A 16,573-nucleotide genomic window follows, 5' to 3' on the forward strand; every position below is an offset into this window, starting at 1 on the left:
GAATACCATCAGTGGAGAAATACTGGATGTAATAGAAAGAACTCTTATTGGACTTACCTTAAACAATTAGAGTATAGCAAGACTTTTATATTAATTATATAGGAGAGAGATCCAAGAATGGTGAGCCTGAAAGTAGATACAGCTGCAGTAACCAGACTCTGAGATCGCAACAGCTGAGTTCCTTGGAATATCTGGGAAGCCTTTCCAAGAAGGATAGGTACACACAAGTGCTGCCTGCAAAGACTGTAATAAATACCTAACTCTTCAAAGTCCAGATACCAAAGAATGTCCATAAGCATTGAGACCATCCAGGAAAATATGATCTCACCAAACAAACTAAATATGGTACCTGTGACCAATGACAAAAAGACAGATGTATGTGGCCTTTCAGATAGAGCATTTAAAATAGCTCTTTTGCGTAAACTCAGCAAAATCAAACATAACACAAAGAAATATTTCAGAATACTGCCAGGCAAATTTAATAGAACAATTGAAATCATTAAAAAGAATCAAGTAGAAGTTATGAAGCTGAAAAAATGAAAAAAAATACTGAAGAATGCATCATAGACTTAACAGCAGAATTATCAAACAGAGAAAAGAATTTATAAAGTTGAAAACAAGCTATTTGAAAACACAAAGTCAGAAGAAATAAAAGAAAAAAAGAATAAAAAAGAGTAAAGTACACTAACAAGCTTTAGAAAATAGCCTTGGAAAGGCAAATCTAAGAATTATGGGTTTAAAAAAGGGAGTATGAATAAAGATTGGGGTATAAAGTTTATTCAAAGGGATAATGACAAAGACCTTCTAAATTTAGAGAATAATATTAATATTTAAGTACATGAAGGTTATAGAATAAAAAGCAGATTTAATGCAAATAAGAATCTCTGAAAATATTTCTTAATAAAACTCACAAATATCCATCAACTCCCAAATGTCAAGGATAAAAAAAGAATCTTTTAAAAAGCAAGAGAAAAGAAACAACATATAAAGAAGCTCCACTACACCTGGTAGCACACTTCTTAGTGGAAAACGTACAGGCCAAGATAGATTTACATGACATATTTAAAGTGCTGATGAAAGAAATCTTGTACCCTAGAATAGTTTATACAGTGAAAATATCCTTCAAACGTGAAGGAGAAACGAAGACTTTCCCAGACAGACAAAAATTGGATTTCATAAATACAAGACTTGTCCTATAACTAATATTAAAGGCAGTTATTTAATTTGAAACAAATGAAAGTTAATGAGCAATAAGGGACTGGGGAAGGAATAGCAGGGGGTAGGGGGGGATTGGGGAGGGCTAGTAGTAGGAGAAATACCTAATGTAGATGACGGGCCATGGATGCAGCAAACCACCACCATGGTACATGTATATCTATGTAACAAACCTGCACAATCTGCACATGTACCCCAGAATTTAAACTATAAAAAATAATTTTTTAAAAAAAGAACCCATCATAAGGTGTCAAACACCATGATGATAGTAAGTATACAGAAAAACAGAATAGTATAGCACACTAATTATGGTATGTAAAATACATGGCAGGCTATAAAACAAACTTTTAAAATAAAAAAGCAATAAAATTATATCAAGTATATGGTGTGACAACAGTGGAATAAAACTAGAAGGAATTTGGAGAATTATACAACACATGGAAATTAAACAATATGCTACTGAATGACTAGTGGATCAATAAATAAATTAACAAAAAAATTTAAGAATTTATTGAAACAAATGAAAATGAAAACCTAACATACCAATAGTAAAAGCTATTTAGAGGAGAGAATGCAGCAATAAGAATCTACATCAAAAAAGTAGAAAAACTTCAAGTAAGCAATATAATAATGCACTTTAAATAATGTAGAATGCAAGAGCACATCAAGCCCCAAATAAGAAAAAAAATAAATAATAACAAATGAGACCAGAAATTAATAAACTTGTAAAAAACAAAACATCAATACAATGAAAAGTTGGTTTTCTGAAGATTAACAAAATTGGCAAATATTTAGCATAACTAAGAAAACAAGAAAAAACACCAAAATAAATAAAATCAGAGAGGAAAAAGGGAGCTATTGCAAATGATATCACATAAAAATAATTATTAGCGCCAACTATAAACAACTCTATGCCAATAAAGTGGAAAGCCTAGAAGAAATGAATTAATTCCTAGACACATATAACCTGCCAAAATGGAATCATAACGAAATCCCAAACCTGAACAATCCAATAATGGGTAATGATATTGAAGCCATAATAAAAAGGCTCCCAGCAAAGAAAACCACAGGAACAGATGGCTTCACTGCTGAATTTTATCAAACATTAAAGAAAACTAATCCTAATCCTACTCAATATTCTGAAAAAATAGAGTGGGGGGGATATTTTCTAACTCATTTTTTAAGAACAGCATAACCCTCATATCAAAACCAGAAAAAAACAAATCAAGAAAATAAACTAGAGGCCAATATCCCTGATGAACATGGATTGAAATTTTTAGGCAGAAATTCTAAACAAAAGGCTAGTGAACAAAATTCAAAAACACATTTAAAAGATCGTTCATTATAACCAAGTTGGGTTTATGTCTGGAAGTCAAGGATGTTTCATCGTACGCAAATTAATCATTGAGATATATCATATCACCAGAATAAAGGACAAAAAAATCATTTTAAATAATACTAAAAAAGCATTTGACAAAATTCTACATCTTTTTTATAATTAAAAAAACCCTCAACATACTGGGCATAGAAAAAACATCTGCACACAATAAAAACCATATAAGATGAACCCACAGCTAATGTCATAGTGAATGGGAAAATACTTAAAGCATTTCTTCTAAGATCTGGAACATAACAAAGATGGCCACTTTCACCATTATTATGTAGCACAGTGCCAGAATTCTTAGCTAGAGCAAGATAGAGCAAGACAAAAGAAAGATAGGAAGAACATCCAAATTGGAAAGAAAGAAGTTAAATTTTCTTTGTTTGCAGATAATATAATCTTACAATGGAACTAACCTTAAAATATCTCCAATAAGCTATTAGAACTGAAAACAAATTCAGCAGAGTTGCAGGATACAAAATAAACACACAAAAGTTAGTATTTGTACACACCAAAGCTGAAAAATCTGAAAAATAAACTAAGAAAGCAATCCCATTTACGATAGTTAAGAATGAATAAAATACCTAGAAATAAAATTAACAAATAAAGTGAAAAATATATCCAATGAGAACTACAAAGCATTACTGTAAAAAAACTGAACAGGACACACAAAATCCTGGAAAGATACTTTGTGTTCATGTATTGGAAGAATCAATATTATTAAAATGTCTATACTACACAAAGAAATCTACAGATTCGTGGAATCCCTGTTAAAATACTATATTACATGGTGAAACCCTGTCTCTACTAAAAATACAAAAATTAGCTGGGCGTGGTGGCGCGTGCCTATAATGCCAGTTACTCAGGAGGCTGAGGCAGGAGAATTGCCTGAACCCCGGAGGTGGAGGTTGCGGTGAGCCGAGATTGCGCCATTGCACTCCAGCCTGGGTAACAAGAGCGAAACTCCGTCTCAAAAAAAAAAAAAATACTGTATTAATCTGTTCTCATGCTGCTAATAAAGACACACATGCGACTGGGGAATTTATTTTAGAAAGAGGTTTAATTGATTCACAGTTCAGCATAGCTAGGGAGACCTCAAGAAACATAATCATGGCAGAAGGGGAAGCAAATGCATCATTCTTCACAGAGCAGCAAGAGAGAGGAGAGCCCAGTGAAAGGGAAAGCCCCTTAAAAAATATATCAGATCCTGTGAGAACTAACTCACTATTACAAGAACAGAATGGAAGAAACTGCCCCAGTGAGTCAATTATCTCCACTTGGTCCCTCTCAAGACATGTGGGGATTATGGGAACTACAATTTAAAATGAGATTTGGGTGCGGACACAGCCAAACCATATCAAATACTAATGACATTCTTGACAGAAATAGAAAAAAAAAAAAAAACTATTCTGAAATTTATATGAAACCATAAAAGGCCCAGAATATCTAAAGCTATCCTAAGCAAAAAGAAGACTTGAGGAATTACATTACCTGATTTCAAATTACACAAAAGACCTATAGTAACAAAAACAACAGTACTTGCATAAAAACAGATACATAGACGAATGAAAAAGAGTAGAGAACTCAGAAACAAATTCCCATACACACGGTAAGCTTGTTTTGGAAAAAAGTGCCAGGAACACAAACTGGGGAAAAGACAATATCTTCAGTAAATGCTGCTGGGAAAATTGGATATACATACACAGAAGAATGAAACTAGATCCCTATCTGTCACTATAAACAAAAATAAAATGGATTAAAGACTTAAATATAAAACTTCATACTATGAAACTACTAAATGAAAATATTAGGGAAACTCTCCAAGACGTTGGTCTGAACAAAATTTTTCTACTAATACCCTAAAAGCAAGGCAACTAAAGCAAAACGGACAAATAAGATCATATCCAGCTTAAAAGCTTCTGCACAGCAAAGGAAACAATCCACAAAGTAAAGAGACAACCCACAGAATGGGATATAATATTTACAAACTACCCCTCTGACAAGGAATTCACAATCAGAATACATAAGGAGATTAAACAACTCTATAGAAAAAAAAATCTAATATGAAAAGAAGTCCAATAATTCAATTTAAAAATGGGCAAAAGATTTGAATAGACATGTCTCAAAAGAAAAGATACAAATGGCAGATACATGAAAAGAGGCTCAACATCCTTGATCATCAGAGAAATACAAATCAGAACTCAGAACTGCAATAAGATATCATCTTATCCAAGTTACTATGGCATATATATATAAAGGAGGAGTACAGTATGATGGTGGAATAGAACACTCCACCAACCCAGAATTTCATATCCAGTCAAACTAAGATTCATAAGCAAAGGAGAAATAAAATCCTTTAAGGACAAGAAACTACTGAGAGATTTTGTCACCACCAGGCCTGCCTCAAGAGCTCCTGAAGGAAGCATTAAACATGGAAAGGAACAACCAGTACCAACCACTGCAAAAACATACCAAATTGTAAAGACCATTGACACTGTGAAGAAACTGCAACAACTCACAGGCAAAACAACCAGCTAGCATCATGACAGGATCAAATTCACACATAATAATATAAATCCTACTCAAACTCTTCCAAAAAAAGAGAGAAATAGAGAATACTCCCAAATTCATTCTATAAGACCAGTATTATCCTCATACCACAACCAGACAAAGACACTTTGAAAGGAGAAAACTATGAGCCAATGTTCCTGATGAATACAGACGGAAAAACCCTCAACAAAATATTAGCCAACTAAATTCAAAAATACAATAAAAAATTATTCTTCATGACAGATTGTGATTTTTTTTGAAGCAGGATCTTTCTCTGTCACCCAGACTGGAGTTCAATGGTGCAATTTCAGCTCACTGCAACTTCCATCTCCTAGGTTGAAGCAATTCTTGTGCATCACCTCCCAAGTAGCTGGGACTATAGGCATGCACCACCACACCCTCTTAATTTTGCTTTTTTTTTTTTTTTTGTAGAAACAGGGTCTTGCCATGTTGCCCAGGCTGGTCTTATACTCCTGGCATCAAGTGATACCCACCTCAGCCTCCTAAAGTTCTGGGATTACAAGAGCATGCCACCATATCCAGCCATGACTGAGTGTGATTTACCCTGGAATGCAAACAAGCATGCTTTACCATATGAAAATTAATCAATGTGATACATTCTATCAACAGAATGAAGAATAAAACCATGTGATCATTTCAATTGATACTGAAGAAACAATTGATAAAATTCAATATCACTTTATAATAAAAACTTTCAAAACATTGGCTATAGAAGATGCATACCTCAAGATAACAAAAGCCATATATGACAGACCCACAACTTGTATTATACTAAATGGGGAATAACTGAAAGTCTCTCTTCTAAGTTCTGGAACACAATAAGGATGCCCATTTTCACCACCATTATTCAGCATAGTCCTGGGATTCTGTGCTAGAGCAATTATTCAAGAGAAAGATATAAATGACATCCAACTTAGAAAGTAAAAAGTGAAATTATCCTGGTTTGCATATAATATAATAACTATGTTTGAAAAAACTAAAAATGCCACAAAAAAACTTTTAGAACTAATGAAGAAATTCAGTAACTTTGCAGGATACAAAATTTACATAAAAGCTAGTAATATTTGCAACAGTGTATATGCCAACAGTGAACAATCTGAAAAAGATATTTAAATAATCCAATGTAAAATCACCGCAAATAAAATTAAATAGCTAGGAATTAATGTAACAAAAGAAGTAAAAAAAATCTACAGTGATAACTATAAATACTGATCAAAGAAATTATAGAAGTCACCAAAAAATGAGAGGATAGTCCATGTTTATGGTTTGAAAGAACTGATATTGTTAAAATATCCATACTACCCAAAGCCATCTACACACGTAATGCAATCCTTATCAAAATATCAATGACATTATTCACAGAAATTGTAATAACAATGCTACAATTTATATGGCACCATCTGAATAGCCAAGGCTATTCCAGAAAAGAAAAAACTAGAGGAATCACAATGCCTTACTTCAAATTATACTGAAGATATATGCTAATCAAAATAGCATGGTACTTCCATAAAAATAGACACATAGAAAAACGGTAAAATAAAGAGAACTCAGCAGTAAATTCACTCACCTACAGTATATTATTCATTTCCAACAAAGGTGCCCAACAAAGGTGCCAAGAACATACACTGGGAAAAGACAGTCTCTTCAATAAACGGTGCTGGGAAAACTGGATAGCCCTATTCAAAAGAATAAAACTTGACCTCTATCTCTCACCATATGCAAAAAATAAAATCAAAACAGATAAGAAACTTAAATATAAGACCTCAGACTATAAAACTTCTTAAAAAAACAAAAACCAACCAAACAAAAAAACATTAGGGAAAATCTAGACACTAGTCTGGGCAATACCTCAAAGATTTCTTGAGCAATACCCTAAAAGCACAAGCAACCAAAGCAAAAATGAACAAATGGGATCACATCAAATATGAAACATTTTGCAAAGCAAAGGAATTATTTGAAAAGTGAAGAGGCAACACATAGAATGGGGGAAAATATTTGAAAACTACTCCTCTGACAAGGAATTAACAACCAGAATATGTAAGAAACTCAATCAACTCTACAGAACAAAAATATAATAATAATCCAATTCTGCCGGGCGCAGTGGCTCACGCCTGTAACCCCAGCACTTTGGGAGCCCGAGGTGGGTGGATCACCTGAGGTCAGGAGTTCAAGACGAGCCTGGCCAACATGTTGAAACCCCATCTCTACTAAAAATATTAAAATTAACCGAGCATGGTGGCATGTGCCTTTAATCCCAGCTACTTGGGAGGCTAAGGCAGGAGAATTGCTTGAATGCAAGAGGCGGATGTTGCAGTGAGCTGAGATCACACCATTGCACTCCAGCTTGGGTGACAGAGTGAGACTCGATCTCAAAACAACAAACAAAAAAAAGTCAATTCAAAATAGGCAAAAGATTTAAATAGACATGTCTCAAAAAAGAGATACAAATGGCAAACAGACATATGAAAAGGTGCTCAACATCATTGGTCATCTTAAAACTGCAAATCAAAACTACAATGAAATATTCTATCACCCAAGTTAAAATAATTTTTATCCAAAATACAGGCAATAGGAAATGCGGACAGTAATATGGAGAAAAGGGAATCTTTAAAAACTGTTGGTGGGTGTGTAAATTAGTACAACCTCAATGAAGAACAGTTTGGAGGCTTCCTCATAAAACTAAAAACAGTGCTGCCATATCATGCACCAATCCCATTGCTAGGTTTATACTCAAAAAAAATAGAAAAAGGAAATCAGTATATTGAAGAAATATTTGCACTCACGTGTTTTTTGCGGCACTGTTCACAATAGCTCTGATATGGAAGCAACCAAAGTGTCCATCAACAGGTGAATAGATAAAGAAAACGTGATACTTATGCACAATGGACTGCTATTCAGGTATAAAAAGAATGAAATTTAGTCAGTTGCAAGAACCTGGATGAAATTGGAGGTCATCATATTAAGTAAAATAAGCCAGTCACAGAAAGACAACATTGCATTTTCTCACTTACTTCTGAGATCTAAAAGCAAAGCAATTAAATCTACTGAGATAGAGTATAAGGACATCTACCAGAGGTTGAGAAAGGTACTGCTGGACTGGGGGAAAGAGGGGATGATTAATGGGTACATAAAAATAGTTAGAACGAATGAATAAGATATAGTATATAGCACAATAGGGTGACTATAGTCGATAACAATTCAATTTCACTTTTAAAAATAACTAAATGTGTATAATTTGATCGTTTATAAGAAAAAAACAATGAAGACTTGAGGGGATGGATACCCCATTTTTCCATGATGTAATTATTACACATTGCATGCCTATATCAAAAAAGTTTAATGTATCCCATAAATACTATGTGCACACAGTAATTAAAATTAAAAAAGAAAATGAAATGATACTTCAGAGCTATAATAACCAAAACAACATGTTAATGGCTTAAAAGCAGACACATAGATCAATGAAACAGACTAAAGAACCCAGAAGAAAACAGTATACATCTACAGTGAACTTATTTTCAATGAAGTTGTCAAGAATGTACATTGAGAAAGATATAATCTCTTTAATAAATGGTTCTGGGAAAACTGGATATCTACATGCAGACGAATGGAACTAGACCCTTATAATTCACTATATGCAAAAATATAATTAATATGGATTAAGAACTTAAATCTCTGCTTCTGTGAGTCGTGCTGTCAACCTAAATGCCCATTCATGATATACTGGATTTTTTTAAAATGGGGTACATATTCACCATGAAATACTGCATAGCAATAAAAAAGAGCAAGATCATGATTTTTGCAGCAACATGGAAGAAGCTTTTGGCCATTACTCTAAGAGAAATAATACAGGAAGAGAAAAGCAAATATCTCAGGCCTTTACTTATAAGTGGAAACTAAACATTGTTCACACATGGACACAAGGGAACAACAGATACAAAAGCCTACTTGAGTATGGAGGTAGACAGGCAGGTGACTATTGAAAAAAACTATCTATGGGGACAGTGCTCATTATCAATGTGATAAAATAATACTTACACCAAACTTCTGTGACATGCTATTTACCTTCACAAGTATACCTGGACCTAAAATAAATATAATAAATTAAAAAAATAGAAAACACTTAAATCTAAGATCTTAGACTAAGAAACTACCTTGGGGAAACTCTCTAGGACATTGGACTGGGCAAAGATATCTTGAGTAATACTGCCCAACCACAGGCAATCAAAGCAAAATGGATCAATTGTATCTAATTAAGTCAAAAAACTTCTGCACAGCAAAGGAAACAATCAAGGAAAAAAAAAAAGAAAATCCACAAAATTGGAGAAATATTTCCAAAGTATCCATCTGACAAAGGATTAATTACCAGAATATGTAAGGAATTTAAACAACTTTATAGGATAAAACTCTCATAATCAGATTAAAAAATGAGCAAAAGATCCAAATAGACATATCTCAAAAAATTATATTCGAATAGCAAGCAAGTATATGAAAAGATGCTCTGCATCAATGACTATCAGAATAATGCAAATCAAAACTATAATGAGATATCATATCACTCCTGTTAAAAGTGGCTTTTATACTAAAGATAGGCAATAACAAATACTAGACAGAACGTGGAGAAAAGGGAACCCTTATACACTGTTGATGGAGATGTAAATTCATACAACCACTATGGAGAAAATTTAGAAGTGCCTCAAAAAACTAAAAATAGAGCTACCATGTGATCCAACAATCATAGTGCTGGGTAAATACCCCAAATAAAGAAAATTAACACACTAAATCTGTATGCACCTAACACAAGAAAACCCAGATTTATAAAGCAAGTTCTTAGAGGTAAACAAAGAGACTTAGACTCCCATACAATAATAGTGGTAGCATTCATCATTCCACTGACAGTATTAGATAGATCATCGAAGCAAAATATTAACAAAAATATTCACATCCTGAACTCGATACTGGACCAAATGATTTGATAGATCTCTATGGAACTCTGCACTCCCAAAGAACAGAATATACATTCTTCTCATCACCACATGACACATATGTTAAAATCTACCACATAAACATAAAACAATCCTCAACAAATGCCAAAGAACCATAATCATATCTAACATGCTCTTGGGCCAAAGTGCAAGGAAAATAGAAGTTCTCATTTAAAAAGTCATTTAAAACCATACAATTAAATGGAAATTAAACAACATGTTCCTGAATGACTTTTGGGTAAAGAATGAAATTAAGGCAGAAATCAAAAAGTTATTTGAAACCAACAAGAACAAAGATACAACATACAGAACCTCTGGTACACAGCTAAATCAGTGTTAAGAGAAATATTTGTAGCACTAAATTCTTACATCAGAAGGTAGAAAGATCTCAAATTAACAACCTAACATCACAATGAAGAGAATTAGAGATTCAAGAGCAAATCAATCCCAAATCTAGCAGAAGGCAAGAAATAACCAAAATCAGAGCTGAGCTGAACTAAAGGAAATTGAGACATAAAAAAAATTTCAAAAGATTGCTGAATCCAGGAGTTGTTTTTTTTTCAATCAATATGATATATAGGACACTAACTAGACTAATACAGAAGATAAGAGAGAACATACAAATAAACACAATTAGAAATGAGAAAGGAGATGTTACCATTGACCCCGCAGGAATAAAAATAACCATTAGAAAACACTATGAACACCTCTATGCTCACAAACTAGAAAACCTAGACGACATGGATAAATTCCCGGACACATGCACCCTACCAAGACTGAACCAATAATATCAGTAATGAGATCCAAAACTGAATCAGTAATAAATAACCTACCAAACAAAAGAACCCAGGACCAGATGGATTAGCAGCCAAATTCTACCAGATGTACAAAGAAGAGCTGGTACCATTACTACTAAAACTATTTCAAAACATGAAGTAGGAGAGACTCCTCCCCAACTCATTCTATGAGGCCAGCATCATCCTGACACCAATACCTAAAAGATGCAACAACAAAAAACTTCAGGCCAGTATCTCTGATGAGCATTGATGCAAAAATTCTCAACAAAATACTTGCAAACTGAATCCAGCAGCTCATCAAAATGCTAATCCACCACAATCAAATAGAAATACCTTCAACATATGCAAATCAATAAATGTGATTTAGCACATACACAGAACTAAAGACAAAAACCCCATCATTGTGTCAATAGATGTAGACAAGGCTTTTGATAAAATTTAACATCACTTTATGTAAAAAGAAAAATCTCAGTAAACTAGGTATTAATGGCTCTTATCTTATCAAGGTAAGAGCCATCTAGGAGCAACCCACAGTCAACATTATACTGAATGGGGAAAAGCTGGAAACATTAGCCTTGAAAACTTTCACAAGAGAAGGATACCCTCTGTCTCCACTCATAATAAACAGTACTGGAAGTCCTGGCCAGAACAATCATGCAAAAGAAAAAAAAAGACCATCCAAATAGGAAGACAGAAAGTCAAACTATCCCTCTTTGCAGACAACGTAAGTCTGTACCTAGAAATCCCCATAGTCTAGCCCAAATGCTCCTTCAGCTGTTAAACAACTTTAACAAAGTTTCAGAATATAAAATCAAGGTACAAAAATTAGTAGCATTCCTATACACCAACAACAGCCAAGCCAAGAGCCAAATCAGGAAACCAACCCCATTCACATTGCCACAAAAAGAAAAATATATCTAGGAATAGAGCTAACCAGGAAGTTGAAATATCTCTACAATGATAAATACAAAACACTGCTCAACAAAACTAGAGATAACACAAACAAATGAAAAAATATCTCGTGTTCATGAATAAGAAGAATCAATATCATCAAAATTACCATACGGTCCAAAACAATTTATAGATTCAATGCATTCCTATCAAACTACCAATGATATTGTTTCCAGAACTAGAAAAGCTATTTAAAAATTTACATGGAAGCTCAGATCCTAAATATTTAGTCTGCTTAGGTAAATCTGTATTTTTATAAAATTTACTTGCAAGGCAGGCTCACAACATAATGAAACGTTATTTTGTAATCAAAAACTACATGAGCAATATCTTCAAAAGTATGAGGCTGATTATATTTTTGAGGCATTGAAATTTATTTTTGTGCATTATTCAAACAAGTAAAGTAAGATAAGCTTTATATGGGTTAAAATCAGCAACACTAAATTCACATACACCTGCTTGGTTACAATTTTATAACTATCATAAGAATCAAACGGATTCTGAGTTCTGTTTCTGTTAAAAGTAATTATCACACTTTTTCCTATTTCTCCCACTAAGTACAGCTGAAAACCTGAGAAATTACATACCAAACAAACATAAGAAGATTCTGAAAGGTATACAGAAGAAGACAGCCTGACCAGAGGGTTCATAATCTGAGAGTCAACAGAGGTAAGTTCCTTGAGTTTTTGCTTTGCTTTATATGTACCAGACTAGGTCCCTGAAAACCTGTAAACCAAAAAATGCCAACAGGTTCATACTTCATACAAAAAAAAAACCCTATTAAAAGCCTGCTCTCTCTATTCTGAGGATGAGAAAAACAGCAGCCTAGCAAGACACAAAACACACCCCAAAAATATTTTACTTTGACCAAACACAACAAAATAAAACTGTAGCCCTAAGTTTATCCTCATTAGTGAACGCTCAGTAAACAGCCTAGAATTCCAATCTCATTTTATTTTTATAAGATCCTCTTCCCCGCTTCACAGAGGTGTTGTCAGAGGGACATAGTTGATAGTTAGGACTTAAACTACCGCCCAGCAGTAATAATGCTATCCTCCTACATGTCTGTTTTCCAAGACAGAGGCCACATGTGGAGCTGGAAATCCTATGCAACCAAGCAGTATGTAGGATTCCTTTCCACTGCAAGGTGTCAATGGAGGCTGAGTATGAAATATGGAATTCAATCACCATTTGGAAGTAATAAGAAGGTAGCCATCTTCCTCCTGTCAGAGGAGACTGACCAAAACTGAATATTTAAATAAGTTCCAGCCTTTTAACACATTATACCTCAAATGCAGCATATTTAATCAAATATCATTCTTCAAATCTAGACCAGGAAAATCTCAACTTGAATAAGAAGAGAAAATCAACAAATGTCAACAAGATGATATGCAGATGTTAAAATTATCTGAAAGTATTTAAAAGCAGCCATTATACAATTTTTCAATGAATAATTATAATTACTCTTGAAATTAAAGATAGGAAACCATAGCAAGCAAACTGGAGATAGAAAGTCACGTGGAAATTTTAGAACTCAAATACCTAATCTCTCTCTCTCTCTCTCTCTCTCTCACACACACACACACACACACACACATACACACACACACACACACACATACACACCCTCAATGGATGGGCTCAAAATGGAAAAAAAAAAGAATAAAAAAGAAATTAAAATTAAAGAGAGAATACTAGAAACTACCCAACATATACAGAGAAAACAGACTGAAAAAACCAGAACAGAAACTCTGGGATATGCAGAACTGTATCAGAAAATACACATGTCACTGGCATCCAAGACAAAGAGGTTAAAGTTTGTAGAGCTCTGAAAGTATTTGAGAAAATAATAGCTGAAAGATTGTCAAATTTGGTGAAAGGCACACACCTCAAATATAAGAAGCTGAGCAAACTTTAAAAAGGATAAACCTAAAGATATTCATATCAAGAAGTATCATATTCTAGCTTCTGAAAACTAAGGACAAAAAATAAATCTTGAGGTCTTTGAGAGAGAAATGACACCTTACCTATAAACAAACACTAACTGAAATTACACAGGATTTCACATTAGAAACCATGAGGGCCACAATATTTTTCAAGTGCCAAAGTTAAAAAAAAAAAAAAAAACTGAAACCTTAAATCCTATAACCAGCAAAAATATCTATCAGAAAAAAAATAAATAAACAAAAATGTGCTCAAATGATGAAAAAATAAAAGAAGCTGTTGCCAATAGGAAAAATATTGGCAAATACAATAGACTTCTTTTCTCCTCTTGAAGTTTCTAAATTATATTTGATGGATTAAGTAAAATTATAATGTTGCACACTGTGATATGGTTATTTATATAGATTTTAAAAATTTAAAACTATTGTAAATGGGGGAGGACAAAGAGATATTAAGAAAAGTATGATTTTTTACATTTCATTCAAACCAGCACATTAATACTGAAAGTGGTTTGTCAGTTTCTTAAAAAAATGAAATGTGGACTTATCATGATACATAGCAATCTACTGGGCAATTATCCCAGAAAAAAATTTTTTTAACTTATGTACACACAATACTTGAGTATAAATGTTCATATCAACTTTATTAGCAATAGCTCAAACTGAAAACAAACAACACATTGTACAGTAGGTAAAGAGTAAAACTGTGGTACATCCATAACATGAGATACTACTCGGCAATAAAAAGGTACACATTACTGATAACACACAACGACTATACGTATCTCAAATATATTACACTTAGTGTAAAAAGCCCATCTCGAAATGTCACAAATTGCATAATCCTATTTATATATTATTTTTTAAATGGTGAAATTATAGATATGAAAAATGTATTAGTGGTCATCAGGAGTTAACATAGTAGTGAGCAGGGGTTTGGGGGTTGGGTCATAGGAATGTGCAACTATAAAGGAATAGTATAAAAGATCCTGATGATTCTTACATGTGATAATATGACATGCAACCAATATCAATTTATAATTTTGGTATTATAATATGATTACCTAAGATGTGACCATTGTGGGAACTAGATGAAGGAAGGCTGCATAGAATATCTATTTACTGTTTTTCTCACTTCCTGTGAATCTATAACTACTTCAAAATAAAAAGTTAAGAAAATACACAAAAAAATCAAAATGAAAAAAGTGAATTCTAAATATTGTAGAAAAGTTTCTCTGAATTATTTTGTCTAATAAAACTTTTGATTTAACTGGATACACAGCGTATTTAAATGTCGCAATAATTTCAAATGAATAAAAACCTTGTATTCTAAAAGTATTAAGCCATGGTTTGGACAATTGAATTTACTTTAAATAATATTTTGTTGGAGTGGCCACTGCCACCTATGTGAACATGCACACAGAGGGCTGACAGGGTTCAGTGCCTGCCAGTGCCCCATCCCCATTCTAACACCAATGTCAGCATAAGCACACACACAGATGCCAGTTAGGCTCACCACCTCCTTGTGTCATGCTGTCATTGCTGCTGCTGTGAATGCCCACAAAGAGGCTAGCACCCCTGCAGCCACCAGCACCTTGCTGCTGCCAATGAGTGTGCACCTTACCACACTGCCACTGTTAATGGCATGTGCAAACAAGGACAGATCCCACTACCACTGCCCTATGAAGTTCTTTAGCTGACATCACCAGTCAGAATGTTGTGACCAGCAGTCTGGGAACACCTTGGGCCCTCCAGCATGGCAGGTTCCTAACCTTGAGTAGCCAGAAAGCAAAGCTGGGGGCTCAATACTAGCCTCCCAGGGTTAGAGCATGCAGTCTAGGATTCCTAAGCTAAACCTTGACCCCCCTAAAACATTTCAAAAATGAAGCCAGTTGACTGAATCCACCTTATACCACAGCCAACCCCTTGAAAAAGAAAAAAGGGGGTGGCAACTGTATTTTCAGACAAAACGGACTTTAAACTACCAAACATCAAAAAAGAGAAAGAATGATATTACATAATGCTAAAGGACTGAATTCAACATAGCTAACTATTCTAAATATATATGCACCCAGCAAAGGAGCACCCAGATTTATAAATCAAATTCTTAGAGACCTATGAAGCAATTTACATAACCATACAGTAAGAGTCGGAGACTTTAATACTTCAATGACAGTATTAGACAGATCATCCAGGCAGAAAACTAGCAAAGATATTTGAGCCTTTAACTCAACTCTTGATGAAAGGGACCTAAGAGATATCTACAGAATTCTATCCCAATACAACAGAATATACATTCTTCTCATCTGTACGTGGCACATACTCTAAAATCTACCACACAATTGTGCATAAAACAATTCTTAGCAAATTAAAAAAAAGTCATACCAACCACACTCTTAGCACATAGTATGATAAAACCCAAAAATCAATGCTAAGAAAATCACTCAAAACTATACAAATAATTTAAAATTAAATAACCTGATGCTAAATGGCTTCTGGTTAAATAATGAAATTAAGAAATAAATGAAGAAAGTCTGTGAAAATAACATATCAGTATATCTGGGACTCAGCCAAAACAATGTTAAGAGGAAAATTTGTTACACTAAATGCCCACATTGAAAAGTCAGAAAGATCTCAAATGAACAACTTAACATCACACATACAGAAACTAGAGACAAGGGCAAACTAACCCCATAGCAGAAGACAGTAAATAACCAAACTCAGAGACGA

The sequence above is a fragment of the Aotus nancymaae genome, unplaced genomic scaffold (assembly GCF_030222135.1).
Source record: "Aotus nancymaae isolate 86718 unplaced genomic scaffold, 86718_ANA_hifiasm-v0.15.2.pri h1tg000004l, whole genome shotgun sequence".
In the NCBI taxonomy this organism is placed as follows: domain Eukaryota; kingdom Metazoa; phylum Chordata; class Mammalia; order Primates; family Aotidae; genus Aotus; species Aotus nancymaae.